The 15,166-nt window shown below is 51.0% G+C and overlaps 1 protein-coding gene across 2 annotated transcripts in view; it reads left to right on the forward strand.

The window, feature by feature from the left end:
• LOC147700349 (uncharacterized) overlaps positions 1-15,166 on the forward strand; it is a 63,798-nt gene that overhangs the window by 28,366 nt on the left and 20,266 nt on the right. Inside the window, exon 4 of one of the 2 annotated variants that reach the window (XM_086935716.1) lies at positions 13,071-13,172. The exons of the other annotated variant lie outside the window; for it this stretch is intronic. The gene's annotated coding sequence lies outside the window, so the exon portion shown is untranslated. The remainder of the gene's footprint in view (positions 1-13,070; positions 13,173-15,166) is intronic. 2 annotated transcript variants of the gene reach the window in all.

Here is a 15,166-nt window from a genome sequence, read left to right on the forward strand (position 1 = left end):
TTTGCATGGGTGAGTTGTGTTCTACAGCACACGTACAAAATGGGAAAAATCTGAAAGCTTAATTCTTTAACCGGAAAGCTCTCCTATCAGTATAAATCCTTAATGTAATATGTATATTTTAAACTTGGTGATGTACTTCAACATACAACGCTAAAATAATGATGAAAATGCATATACGTAGGTATGGCACTGAAATACAAAATAATCCATCGATCTCGAGCCTCTCAAAAACTTGTGGCACAGAAGCGCAATGTTGGTTTTCTCTGCTGTTATTCGAATTATTTATTTTACCTTCTTCCCACCCTCCTCAAGAAGGCTTGACAGAGCAAATGCAAGAACATATTAATTAGCTGAAAAACTGTTTCATATTGAGAGATATTCTCTGTCTTCAAAATGCACTAAATACAACAGTCTTCCTGCTCATCTTTGAAGCTCAAGAAGATTTTGTTCTATTAACGCTGTAAAAGCATTTTTTTTTCATCTCATCAACTATTTTGCAACGCGCGCTATAGCGCAGAGAGGTCAGCTGAAATACTGGCTTTGGTTCTGGCACATTTGATCTGATCAGGAAGTAAAATTTGTCTTCGAGGCATTTAATATTAAGCTCCACCATTTTTAAAAAATATATAATTATTGGTCTTTTCTTATTTTTTCCTTTCACACATTACGTGACAATACAGAATTATCAAGAGCACAATGCTAATCTGTATATAACAACATCATAAGAATATTGTGTAAATCAACATTATATGTTACAGGAGTATGTTCATAATGTGCCATAGCGCCCATGTGCAGCACCAACAAGCAGTAACCTATGTACCATTGTGGTTATCTGCCCATACTACTGCGCCACTGTTGCTAGTCCTCAATTAAAGTCACCAACTCTGTATGCTAGCATGATTCCTTGCAATCAATGCGTTAGTACATAACGTACATGCTGTTAGCAGACGTAGAGGAAATCAATGCACAATTGTTTCAATATCCCAATAGAGGGATTTCGCCAAAAAAAAGGATAAAAGAAAATGTGCCAATAAGCCATATATTATCTAATTAACAACTTCTAACAGCATACTAAGGGGGCTGCATTAATAAACAAGTCAAATAATCATGCTTGACTGTGTGTGGGACGATGCAGCCTAAGCCTCACAGTAAGGCGGCTCGCCAGGGTGGGACTTGGGCTCATGGATGCTGAGGGTCAATGTTGGTGGTGGATATTTGGGCAGCGAGGAGTAAGGGACCCTCTACATCGGTCTGCATCTATGTAGTGGTGCCTAATGGTTTGTGATTTCTATCCACTAATACCATATCCCCCGTGACCGGGACCTCCAGCATGTGAGGTATGTATCAGCCGGGCGGACATCGTCGTCTGCCTCACTTTCCTCATTATTGAAGGCTGAGAGTATAGTGTCCCAGTGTTGCGCAATGGGATATTTGCGTATCCCTGCCGTTTCCTCCCTGTGCAATGTTGTACTTTCCATCTGTGCCCAGCTCGTGAGTGATCTTTTCCGGCTGATCGTCTCAGGGGGTCTGCATGTTTCCATCATTTTGTAATTAAGCGCTTTGCAACTCTCAATCCCAAGACTCTAAACCGTGATGTGACTTTGTTTTTCTTGGTCCTTACATAAACACCCAGTCTACAAACCTCCCATGTGGGTGGCAAAGATGTGTCAGTGCAAAGCGCTAGGGCTGTGGTGACTTCTCGCCAATAGCTTTGGAGAGAGATACAGGAACATAACAAATGTAGCAGGTCCACATGGAGCTGCCGACAGTGTGGGCATTCAGAAGGGGCAATCTTGAAATATCTGTTTTGTCAGGGGAAAGGCACGCCCTCTGTAAGATGTAAGTTTGTATTAACCTAAATTTAGAACTTCTCGGTATATATGGAATCTTCTGAGATGAAGTTTAGGAGGGATCTTAAAACTCACCTGTTCTCACATTAATAGGTATGCTCTGACGCTGCTCCAGGCTTGGTGGTTTTGCCTCTCCCAATCACTCTAGCACGGGGACCCGCCGAATGGCGTAACCAGGCGCTCTATAAAATTCTCTATCATTATTATTATAGGTGGAACCGGCCAGGATGGTGTCCCATTCCCTGTCATTCCAGGGTTGACCTCGGTCTGATTCGCAGCGGGCACTGATGGTCAGCATTGGTTTCATAGTGTGTGTAAGTAAGGCCATCACCAGCCAATGTACTATTTGTGATCCCGCCCCCATGACGTGTAAATACTGTATTAATAGATGCATCGGTGGCCCAGTCGTTAAACTCCCCAAAAAGCTGATAGAGCTCTCATTAGGGAGGTGTGCAATAGGAATTGCCCTACATGCAAGTCAGTGTTGTCCACCAATGCCTCAAATGTTAATAGTGTACCATCCCTGTAGAGGTCACCCAGAGTGTCTACACCTGCCGTGTGTCAATGTGTGAGAGTCTCTTTGGAAGTGCCCGTCTTTCCCCTTGGTATTCCCAAAAGTGGCAATATCGGGGCATACGGGAGTACTGCGCGGGTGAGATACAAGCTCCTCTTGTAGCATTTATGCACTAATCCCAAATGTAATTGGGATGGATGTGGGGGCTTGGCCACTGTATGAAATAAGTGATAGATTTGAGTAGGAGTCCACGGTTGAAGCAAGGTCGCCGTGTCTTCCAAGCTATTGCCACTTAGCGTCTTCGTTACCCATTGTAGCTGTGCTGCTATATGATACAGTTCCATATTAGGAACGGCCAACACTCCCTGACTGGTAGGGGCATATAATTTCCATAATGCGACTCAGGGCCTGCCCTTGTTCCATATAAAGTCTCGGGACAAACGCTCCAGTTCACGGAAGACTTTGGTTGGGATGTAGACTGGGAGATTTGAGAAGTAATACAGTAGCTTGGGAAGGACTATCATCTTCAGCAGGGTAACCCGGCTCATAACATTCAATGGGAGCGTTTTCCAAAATTGCACTTGGGCCCTTACCGCTGAAATCGCCCTCATTAAATTGCCATCCAGCAAGTCATCAGTTGCCCGATATATAAATACCCCAAGATAGCGAAAGGTGGTGGGGTACCACGAAAGTAGTGAGCCATTAATGAGTACAGCCATGTGTGCATTAAAGGGATGAACTCCTGACTTGGCCCAGTTAACCCGGAGGCCCAACATCTCTTCAAAGGCCCTCAGTACATCCGCTGTAGACGTGGGGATGTCAGTGATGTCATGTACATACAACAATAAGTCATCAGCATACATGGACATAGTATGTCTCCCATCCCCCAGCTGTATGCCCCACACCTCACCACTGCCCCGAAGTAACATTGCCAGTGGTTCAAGGCCAGGAAAAAGAGTAGCGGGGACAAAGGGGAACCTTGGCGTGTCCCCCGCCTCACTCTAATAGGATCTGATATGAGCCTGCCGTTACGAACCCGGACGATAGGGTTTTGATACAGCGGTTGGACCATACTTCAATAATGATCACCAAGCTCATATTTGTTCAGCACTGCCGCCAGATAAGGCCATTCCAAAGAGTCAAAGGCCTTCTCCAGATCCAGCACCTGGCAGCCAGAACTAGGCCATCTATTCAACGCGTACTGCTGTAGCCGAAAAAACCTGCGGAGGTTGAGTGAGGTATTCCTGGTGGGATCAAAAAACATTCTTATCTGGGTGTAGCAATGTTTTCACTAAAGGTGAAAGTCGTCTAGCGAGTAATGATGTGAAAACTTTGTAATCGGTGTTAAGAAGTGCTAGTGGTCGATAGGAGCCCAGGGACTCAGGATTTTTGTCAGGCTTAAGGCGAGATACGAAAAGGGCCTCATTTTGCACATCAGTGAGTGCGGACATATCCAACACAGCCTCATACACCTTCAGCAGCTGCGGTACTAATATGTACCCATAAGCCTTATAGAATCAGTAGACCGTCCGACCCTGGCGACTTCCCGTTGGATAATGAGAATATGCTGTCCCGTATTTCCTCCGCAGAGAGAGGAGTGTTTAATTCCGCTCTTTGTGTGCGTGTAGGTTGTGGTAGTTCCATCCCCCTTAGATAGAGCTGTAACTCCTGGGACGTAGCTTGTGCACAAGATTTATATAGGCCCTGATAATGAGTCACAAACGCACCATGTATGTCTCGCTCTGTGTACGCTACGTTCCCTGATGTCGTTCTCACGGATGTGTTAGGGGATGATGACTCATCTTGACGGATGAGCCACGCAAGTAGCTTTCCAGCTTTGTCCCCCATGTTTTGCATCCACGCCAAGTATGCAGCATAATTTAGACATCGCAGCCGCTCTAGCAATCGTGTATGTTCCTCTCTACAGCTACCTGGTTGCCTCTGGGACCTCTCAATCGCTTCTCTCTCCCCATCTTCCAATTGTCTCTATAGCGGTAAGGTCTTTTTCCAGCTGTACTCCGATGCCCGCCTGTGTACCCAAGCAATGACCCCTTACTACCACCTTGAGGACATCCCACTCTACCAGCGGCGACAAAGCTGTGCCCACGTTTTCATCAAAATAGTGAGCCACACTGGTAGCCAGTAAGCCCGGTAAGGGTGCCTCAAGTAGGACATCTGGTTGAAGTTGCCAAATAAGAATTGGCGGTATTTCGTCCTTCCACAGCAACTCTGCTATATGCGGATTATGATCCGAGTGTGTCCGCCCCATGTAGTAGGACCCTGAGATGCTCGAGAGAAGATCATTTGATACCAGAAAGCGGTCTAGGACGTGCGCTCCTGCGTAATAAGAATATACCCTATCTTGTGGGTTATGGGGGCGCCAAGCTTCAGATAAGCGAAAATGAGCGGCCCAATGGTTTAACGCTTTCGCGGCAGTGTGTGTAGTCGTTCCAGGTAAAGGAGGAATAGATCGGTCCAGTGATAACATCCAACCCACTATTATAGTCACCACCCAGTATCATGGGAACATCGTGCCACTCGGCCAGCTTAAGGGAGATCAGTTCTAAAAAGGCTGTCTATTCTGTGTTGGGCGCGTACAGCGAGACCAGTAGAATCTGCCTCCCTTCCAAGACACCCTTAACTAGGACGTATCTACCCTCTGGGTCTATATAGGAGTCTACCACCCGTAAGGGAGTCCCTTGCTTTATCCACACCAACACCCCACGTGCATACTCCGAATAGCCCATTGCGTATAGCTGACCCCCCCAACGCCAATGCAGCTGCGTTACTTCTGACTTATGTAAGTGTGTCTTCTGTAAAAGTGCTATTTGGACATGATGACGTTTCATATATGAATATATAAGATATCGGCGCGATGGACTATGGTTGCCCCTCACGTTCCAGGTCCCAATCTTGATAGGTGCCATATCTTTTTAAAGCTAGCAGCTCATGTGATCTGGCCAGGCCAATGGGTCGGGGGAGTCAGTGCCGCGCGCATGTGGGTAACTCTAGAGTGCGTCCCTCTGTGTATGGCAGGGTCACAATAGTCCCATCTCAGAGCGTGAAGTATGGTATGTTGAAAAATAAATATTTAGCAGCAATAAAAATTAAAATAAACTTATCACACGGGCTGATGTGCAACCGGCAATCGCCCAAACTTGAAATGAATACCAAAAGGGTGAATGTGCAACAAGCAATCGTCCAAACCACATGCAGAAGCATCGTACAATCTAAGTCAGGGGAGGTGTGCATCTTTGTGTCAAGTGGAGAAGAGAGTCTCCTCGGGGTGGCCCCCCAGCTATTGCCCAGTCATGAATTTTTCAGCGCTGTGCCCACCAGAAATAACTTTTGGCCTCCTCCCATGAAAAACAGGGGCACTATATGTCCTATTAGAATTACTGCTTCGCTGAATAGTGGGGAAACTGCAGTCATAATTGTTAACTTTAGAATGGAACACACAATAATATGTTTTCTGCACGTCTAACATTGCACGACAATGCACAACATACAACCATATACTTGCTTGTACAGGCACAAGATAAAGATAATTTCAAACAGAATGAGACAGCAGCGATCATCAAGCAATGTCATCAGCTGTCTGAGGAGTGACATCTGGCAGTTCACAAAAGTCTTGCATGGTAAGAGGGTCATCCGAAAGGTCGGCGACATCACTGACCTGATCTTGCTGGCGGGAAATGGACGCACACTCCTCCACCTGCGACCCACTGATATGTGCCACTGCCTGAAGAGCACCTCTCTGGCCTTGTAGTACTTGGTCTGGATCTGGGCATGTCTTTTGAGAAAGTGGTAGTTGCCTCGGCTGTTTTCCCCTGGGGCAGCGACGACATGGAGCCTCGCCAGCTGGTTTGTTGTTTGCATGGCCAGGCAGTGGCATAGCTCCCGATGGAGAGTACGTATCGAGCCAGTCCTCAACCTCCATGGATGTTGTGAAAAATTGCGTTTTACCATTCGCCACTACTCTGACGTGCCGGAAACAATAAGGAGTATTTGAGATCGTTCTGTCTGAGGTGCTTCTTCACTGCCATGTAGGAGTACCTCTGCTGTTGCACTTGGATTGTGTAGTCAGGAAAAAACGTTATCTTTTGATTGTCCACTTGGATGTCGTGCAGTTTCCTGATTTCCGGCTATATCGTGTCTCTGTCTCTATAATTCAACAGCCGGATCAGTAGTGGTCTGGGATTGGACCCTGATGGCAGGGGTCTGGCTGGTACTTGGTGTGTTCTTTCTACCACAAAATGCGGGGAGAGGGCTTCTTTTGGCAAGAGGGCGAGGAGCCAAGATTCTGCTTAGGCAACATGATTTTTCCCTTCCATTCCCTCCGGCAGACCCACCACTCGCACGTTATTGCACCGTGCCCGGCCTTCTGCGTCTTCCGCCCTGTCCTCGAGAAAGTCCACTCTGTTGAGGAGCTGCTGGATATGTTTGTCTGCTTCTACCACCTGAGGTGATATCTCCACCGCCGTGATCTCCAGCGCACCGGTGCGGTCTGCTAATTTGCGATGGTCCGCATGAAAAAGCCTTAGATCAATGATAGCTTTGTCAATTTTACTCTCCAAGGCAGTGCGGGTGTGGTTCAAGATTTCCCCCAATTTTTTCACAGCGGCCAGGACCGCATCCAGCTTGCCGGACATGTTGTCCTGAGATTCTGCACCTGCCATTCTGCCCACCTTAGCTCTTGTCTGCAGGGGTGGAGCTCTTGTGTCGAGCACGTTTGTTTTGAGTCGTCTGCACCGCGACATCGATCTAGGGGTGACCATGTGCTTAGGTTGGTACCCCTCAATCTAGCATCCGGCGTGGTTACAGCCGTGGAGTGAGATTCTTCCACCATATCCCAGGGGTCGCCTCCAGTTTCAACATGCCCAGTGGTAGCTCCTGTGCCTGGCTGCCTGCACCCCCTTGTGTCAATACACAGCCCTCCAGCGGACCCAGTCAGTGGGAATACATTTCAGCTACGCATGAGTACCATCTCCGGGCCCACTTATTGGGGGCCGAGCTATAAGTGCACCTCCCAGTACCAGCGCACCCTTTAGGCTCCCCAACCATCAGCTGTAGGGTAGTTCTGCGATGGCGGCCTCCCTGCAGATCCCAGGGACACTGTTAAGGGCAACTCAGCCCCCCACGTCTGCAGCGGGGTTCACCAGCGACCACACGTGTCTGCTGAGTTACTCACTTCAGTTACAGCAAGCAGAGGCCCTTGCGGCTGGTTATAGAGGACACCTCACAGGTCCAGGGCCCATTGGGCTGCAGGCTTACAGGGATCGCAGTTGCTTAAAACAAGGGTTCCCTGTCTACACAAATGAAACAAACCCCTAGGTCAGGGAAATTGCACAATGGAAAAAACAACCTAGGCGGAAGTCTTAAAATGCCTACACAATGGTTACAGGACACAACCAAGAAGGTGGGGGAGGGATCGCAGCCCAGACGTGGGTACTCGATGCAGGAGCTCGCCGCGAGGGGCCCAGACAGTCTCCGGCGCCAGCCGCCAATGTTTGCCCAGCTCCAACCATGGCTCTGCGCAGACCCTCCGCTCTCACCTCTGGTTCGTATGCAGGGGATCGGATCGTCGGTAGCAGCATAGAGTCTGTGGCAGATCAGCAGGCATCGAGCGGCTGTCTCTGAAGCAACGCGGCCGTGGTAGGACAGAGAGCAGCTGCTGCGATAAAGCAGTTGGCAATCAGTGCGGTGTGCGCCACAGTGTGGGGCCTAGTGGACGGGGCCAGTCCCCCGAGCTTGCGTGAGCAGGCGCGTCTGTTCAGCAGTGTCTCGCCGGGGCTCAGGAAAGGCCGCCGCCCTCGGCGCGGAGATTTCGGCTCAATCGCAGAAACTTGCAGCGGGGCCTCGGGGCAGATGCAGCTGTTGTTGGGATAAAATTCTGTCTTGGTGGTTCAGTGTATGTGGATAATTTAGGCCAGCATGGGGAGCCGCCAACGGAGCTCTACACGAGCACGTCTTCCTCCATTGCCAGTGCAGCCTCCCCCCCCCCCCCCCCACCGGGCTCCACGATGTGCTGGAATATAATTTTGTGCAATGCAAAAAAAAATACATAAATAACAACACCCACAAATGTCTTGATGTTTTCATTTACTTCTTTCTAAAATACCTGAGGCCCCATTTTTAGACCTTTATAAAGATAATTGATCTTCAATAATACTTCCTACTCCTATTATGTTTCATTATTAAACAAATATCCTCATTGTCCTACTTGTACATGCTTGCCATGTTCTCTAATGGGTTCCTTACCCATTTAAAGCACAGTAAAACTTGCCCAATCTTAAAACATTCAGAAAATTCAGCCATCTCTTTCACCCTGTAAATAACTCTCACCACTTTCATAATTGTAAAGGGATGGAGCTTGTACAATAGGTTTTTTATGAACTGTTCATGATAATCAGCGACCATCCATAACACAGTCATGATTTAGTTGATTGAATTTGTTAATTTCACCCCCATCACAATGGCACATTTTTATGGTTGTTGCTAGCACAGTCTGAAGAGTGCAAGAGACCATTTTATCTGCTGCTGTCTCTGGTGTGTCATTGTGCTGTAGCTCTGACTGCTCTACACTGTGTAGGTACCTTATTGAGCACAGCTCTAATGCTGGCATTGTAGTCTTCAGACGTGGCTCCTGGTTTTCCTTTATACTGTTGAGTTGTGTGCCTACATTTGATGTGTCCTTTTTCATTATGGTCATAGACTCTCCTAGTGGTCTTGTGTTTGCGCTGTTGCAAGCCATTCTTGAAGAGGTCCCAAGCGTTTGCTTTCTTATTTATAAAGTTAGAATGTCTTACCCTTGTCTGAGGCCTTCATACTTGCATCCTTGGTGACCATGCTCGTCATGCAGAGATTTGTGTATAAAGTGTTGTTCACAGGGTACATTAGAAGGCATAGATAAGTGGATGAATGCACCTAGGATAATGTGGTCAGTCTTTACCTTTTGTTTCATTAAAGTGAAATAGCTCCTCCTCAAAGTGTAGTCGCAAAATGAGCTTGAAGTCACAATATGACATTTGCTTTGTAAAAGGTCACGGCCGTACTGCAGCTATCAGCTGATTCTAGAACGAAGAATACTCATCTGTGCTGTTAATCCCCTCTTCAAGACTGTGCCAAGGACACTGCAAGAAATTTACGAATCAGGCTGTAGTTACTACTTCTCTGCTTGTCAATCGATTTGACAAAACACACAACCAGTATCTGCACAACTGCTGTAAAGGTATGAGCCCAATAAATATATATGCAAGGACTACATCATTTATGTTGGATCTAGTCCCTTTGGCAAGGTTATCCCAAAAACCTTTGCCTTCGTCCTTCTATTTTCTCTGACCTGTTTTCGTTGACTTTAGGACTCTGGCACTTGACAACTGCTGATTAGTGCTAAAGAACATATGCTCTCTGTATAAAATGTATTGCTGATTGGTTTACCCATGATTGGCATATTTGAGTGCATTTTAAAGTGCACTAGGTGTGCCCTGGGCCCGTAATTCAAATGCTACTAGAGGGCCTGCAGTACTTATTGTGCCAACCACATAAGTAGCCCTGCAAACATGTATCTGGCCTTCCACTGCAGCGTGTGTGAGTGAAGTGTTAAACTGCCATGTTGTTGAAACCTTCACTTTTACTACATGTAAGGTAGGCCCAAGGTAGCCCCATTGGCGGGGTGCAGTGTACGTAAAAGGTAGGACATGTTCGATGTGTTTTACATATACTGATAGTGAAATACTGCTAAATGTATTTTATTGCAAGGACTATCTCTCCCATAGGTTACCATTGGAGCTGCCTTGTAACCTCTTCGAAGTGTCACTTCCAATTGGGAAGAGATAGAGACTTGGAGTTTGGGGTCCTTGGACTCACAATTTAAAAATACGTCTTTTAGTGAAGTTGGTTTTTAAATTGCGTGTTTGAAAATGCCACTGTTTGAAAGTGGGCATTTTCATGCTTTACCATTCTGTGCCTCTGCCTGACTGTGGAATCCTCGTCTGAGTGACCGCTGCGCCTCTCACCAGGCCGGGTCACCCCCTTGCTCCTCCTGCCGCCTCCTGCTCCTGCCTAGCCAGACTTTGCTGCCTTTTTCCGCCGCCGACGCACCCCTGCCCCCCCGAGCGGCCCAGCCACAGCTGAGCCGCCCGCTCGCCAGTTTTCCCGCCGCTGCTCTCCACAGGCCCCGCCCACCATCGGCCCATTGGCCGACCCGCTCCCGCCGCCCAGCTGACCCGCCCTCCCGTCCCCCTTCTTATGACGCCGCCAGAGCGACCGCGCAGCGGTAGCACCGACTGAGCGCCGAAGGTGCGCCGAAGGTGCGCCCGTCTGCGCCCGTCCACGCCTGGACCGCGCCCAGCGCCAGGACCCCGGCCCCCGCAGAAACCAGCCCACCCGCCGGACCTGCGACCCCACCGAACTCAACGCACTCAACGCCGGCCGAATCCCAGGCTGCTACCGAGCCGCCCCGAGACGCACACATGGACCCTTCTGCTGCCACTCCTGCAAGTTCACCTGCATCCGGACCTGCACTACTCCAGCACCGACCAAAAACAGCAGCAGCCACCTGAAATGCATCCTGCTCAACACCCGCTCTGTCCACAGACACGCCGTCGAGCTCTGGAATCTGCTCGACACAACTTCACCAGACGTCGCCTTCCTCACGGAAACCTGGATGAACGCCTCTTCAGCGCCCGACATCGCCATCGCCATCCCAGACGGCTACAAGATCATCCGAAGGGACCGCATCAACCAGACCGGAGGAGGCATCGCCATCATCCACAAGAACACCATCCGCATCATGTCCAACACCGACGACACCCTCGCACCCGCCGAGCACCTGCACTTCCAGGTCCACATCAACCCTAAGACCACCCTCAGAGGCACCCTCATCTACAGACTCCTGGGACCACGCACACAATTCAGCGAAGACATCGCCGAATTCATCAGCCCGCACGCCCTCCTCTCCGCTGACTACATCCTCCTCGGGGACCTCAACTTCCACCTGGAGAACAACAACGACCGCAACAACACCACCCTGCTGGACAACCTCGCAAACCTGGGACTCAAGCAGCTGGTGACCACCCCCACCCACTACGCCGGACACACACTCGACCCCGTCTTCTCATCCAACAAGGACATCACCTTCAGCCACGCCACCGGACTCCACTGGACGGACCACAGCTGCGTCCACTTCAGCTTCAGAAGGACCACGACCCACCACCACCAGCAACAGGTTGCACGCAGAAGCTGGAACAAGATCACAGCCGACCAGCTCGCGACTTCCCTGAGCAAGAACCCACCCATCAGAGCAACGAACCCCAGCCAAGCGGCCACAAACCTCACAAAGTGGATCAGCGACTGCGCAGACGACCTCGCCCCCTGAGGACCCCGCCTAGCAGACCCGGTAGCAAGAAAGCCCCATGGTTCACCGACGAACTCAAGAGCTCCAAGAAGAACTGCCGAGCCCTCGAGAGAACATGACTGCCCTCAAGCTCGCCACCCGAAAACACAACCAACTCATCCACGCAACCAAGAAAACCGCATTCAAGGAACGACTGGACAACAACGCACACAACAACAAGGAACTCTTCAACATCGTTAAAGAGCTCTCCAACCCCAACGCCGGAAACAACGACATCACCCCTTCGCAAGGCCTCTGCAACTCCCTCGCCTTCTACTTCCACAACAAGATCGCGGACATACACAACAGCTTCAGCACTCAACCGACGCACGCCACGACCGAACCACCGCCCCCCACCACCACCCTCCGCGCCTGGACCCCGATCAGCACCGAAAACACCGTCCGCACGATGAACTCCATCCACTCCGGATCTCCTACCGACCCCTGCCCTCACCACGTCTTCAACAAGGCTGACGCTGTCATCGCAACCCACCTGCGGGACATCATCAACACCTCCTTCGACACCGCTACCTTCCCGGAGAGCTGGAAGCACGCCAAACTCAGCGCTCTACTAAAGAAGCCATCAGCCGACCCCACCGACCTCAAGAACTACCGCCCCATCTCGCTGCTCCCGTTCCCTGCAAAAGTCATCGAGAAGACCGTCAACAAGCAGCTGGCCGCCTTCCTCGAGATGAACGGATCCCTCGACCTCTCGCAGTCTGGCTTCCGGGCCAACCACAGCACCGAGACCGCCTGATCGCAGCCACCGATGACATCCGAGCACTGCTTGACAACGGAGAAACAGCAGCCCTCATCCTCCTAGACCTCTCCGCGACCTTCGACAATGTCTGCCACCGTACACTAGTGCAGCGACTCAGCAACGTCGGAATCCAGGAGAAGGCACTGGAGTGGATCATCTCCTTCCTCGCCGGAAGGACACAGAGAGTCCGCCTCCCCCCGTTCAGATCTGAAGCTACCGAAGTCATCTGCGGCGTTCCTCAAGGCTCCTCGCTCAGTCCAACCCTCTTCAACGTCTACATGAGCCCCCTCGCAGACATCGCACGCCAGCACAACCTCAACATCATCTCCTACGCCGACGACACCCAGCTGATCCTCTCCCTCACCAACGACCCCGCCACCGCCAGAGCCAACCTCCACGAAGGGATGAAAGAGGTAGCCGAATGGATGAAGAACAGCCGCCTGAAACTGAACTCGGACAAGACGGAAGTCCTCATCCTGGGATCCTCACCCTCCGCCTGGGACGACTCCTGGTGGCCCCCCGTCCTATGCAGCGCACCCAAACCAACAGACCACGCACGCAACCTGGGCTTCATCCTGGACTCCTCCCTCTCCATGACCAGACAAGTCAACGCCGTCTCCTCGTCGTGCTTCAACAACCTTCGCATGCTACGTAAGATCTTCCGGTGGATCCCCACCGAGACCAGGAAGACGGTCACCCAGGCCCTCGTCACCAGCCGTCTGGACTACGGCAACACCCTCTACGCCGGAACCACCGGCAAACTCTAGAAGAGACTCCAGCGGATCCAGAACGCCTCAGCACGACTCATCCTGGACATCCCCCGTCGCAGCCACATCTCCGGACACCTGAGAGACCTGCACTGGCTCCCGGTCAACAAGAGAATCACCATCCGACTCCTCACCCACGCACACAAAGCCCTACACAACCAAGGCCCAGGATACCTCAACAGCCGCCTCAACTTCTACGCTCCCAAACGCCAGCTTCGATCGACCGGCCACGCCCTCGCCGCCGTCCCCCGCATCCGAAGAGCCACCACAGGGGGACGGTCCTTCTCCTACCTCGCCGCCAAGACATGGAACTCCCTCCCGACCCACCTCCGCCTGACCCAGGACCACCTCGCCTTCAGGAAGCAACTCAAGACCTGGCTGTTCGAGCAGTAGCGGACCCCCCTCCCCTAGCGCCTTGAGACCCTCTGTGTGAGTAGTGCGCTATATAAATGCTTGATTGATTGATTGATTGATTGAGGGAGGGTGACAGTTGGGATGCTTGTGCATTCACTGTAGACGGTCACACAAAGGAGCTGAGGTGTGCCCTGCATATACTGATGACCTTTCACTATGCTGATGGGTCTTCCTGAGCTAGAGTGATGGGAGGAGTTGTCACTGACACCTGAATATGGATGTGCCTGTTCTCACACAGAGCTGTCTCCTACCCATGTAGTGTATCTGGAGGCAGGTCAGGGAAAGGCAGGACCATATCCAATACAAAGACTTTCCTTTGAAGTTTGCCTACTTCAAAGGCAGAAACTGGTAGAAGTACTGGAGCTTTGACACTATATCTTCGGATCGTCAACAAACCACTGACCCGCTACCCCGAGGAGAACAGCATCCTCGACTTGTTCCAGTCCGGTTTCCGCAGCAACCACAGCACTGAAACAGCCCTCATTGCCACCACCGATTAAATCAGGACCCTGCTTGACAACGGAGAAACAGCGGCCCTCTACCTCCTGGACCTGTCAGCCGCCTTTGACACGTTCTGCCACCGCACACTACCAACACGCCTACACGATGCCGGGATTCAAGAGAAGGCCCTGGACTGGACCACATCCGTCCTCTCCTGCAGAACTCAGAGCATCCGCCTCTCCCCCTTTCCGCTCCTATGCCACTGAGATCATCTGCGGCGTACCCCAGGGCTCTTCCCTCAAGCTGATGCTGTTCAACATCTACATGGCACCTCTCGCCCATGTCGCCCAACAGCACGACCTCAACATCATCTCCGACGACACCCAGCTGATCCTCTCCCTCACCAAAGACCCTCACACCGCCAAAACCAACCTCCATGAAGGAATGAAGGCCGTCGCCAAATGGATGAGCAACAGCCGACTGAAACTGAACTCGGACAAGATGGAGGCCCTCATCCTCGGCTCCACCCCATCAGCCTGGGAAGACTCCTGGTGGGCGACAACACTAGGAATAGCCCGACACCCAGCGACCACGCCCTCAACCTAGGGGTCATCCTCGACTCCACACTCTCCATGACTAAGCAGGTCAACGCCGTCTCCTCAACCTGCTTTAACACCGTCCGAATGCTCTGCAGGATCTTCAAGTGGATCCCCATCGGAACTATAAGAAGTCACCCAGGCGCACCTCCCTAGCAGGCTGGACTACGGAAATGCCCTCTACGCAGGAACGTCGGCCAAGCTCCTGAGATGACTGCAACGCATCCAGAACGCCTCGGCACGTCTGATCCTCAACATCCCCCGCCGCAGCCACATCACACCCCACCTGAGAGACCTGCACTGGCTCCCTGTCAACAAGAGGATAACCTTCAAGCTCCTCATCCACGCGCACAAAGCTCTCCATAACACCGGCCCAGCATACCTCAACAGATGATTCAGCTTCTACACCCCCACCTGCCAGCTCCGC

Source organism: Lissotriton vulgaris, chromosome 8 (genome assembly GCF_964263255.1).
Source record: "Lissotriton vulgaris chromosome 8, aLisVul1.2, whole genome shotgun sequence".
NCBI classification, from domain to species: Eukaryota; Metazoa; Chordata; class Amphibia; order Caudata; family Salamandridae; genus Lissotriton; species Lissotriton vulgaris.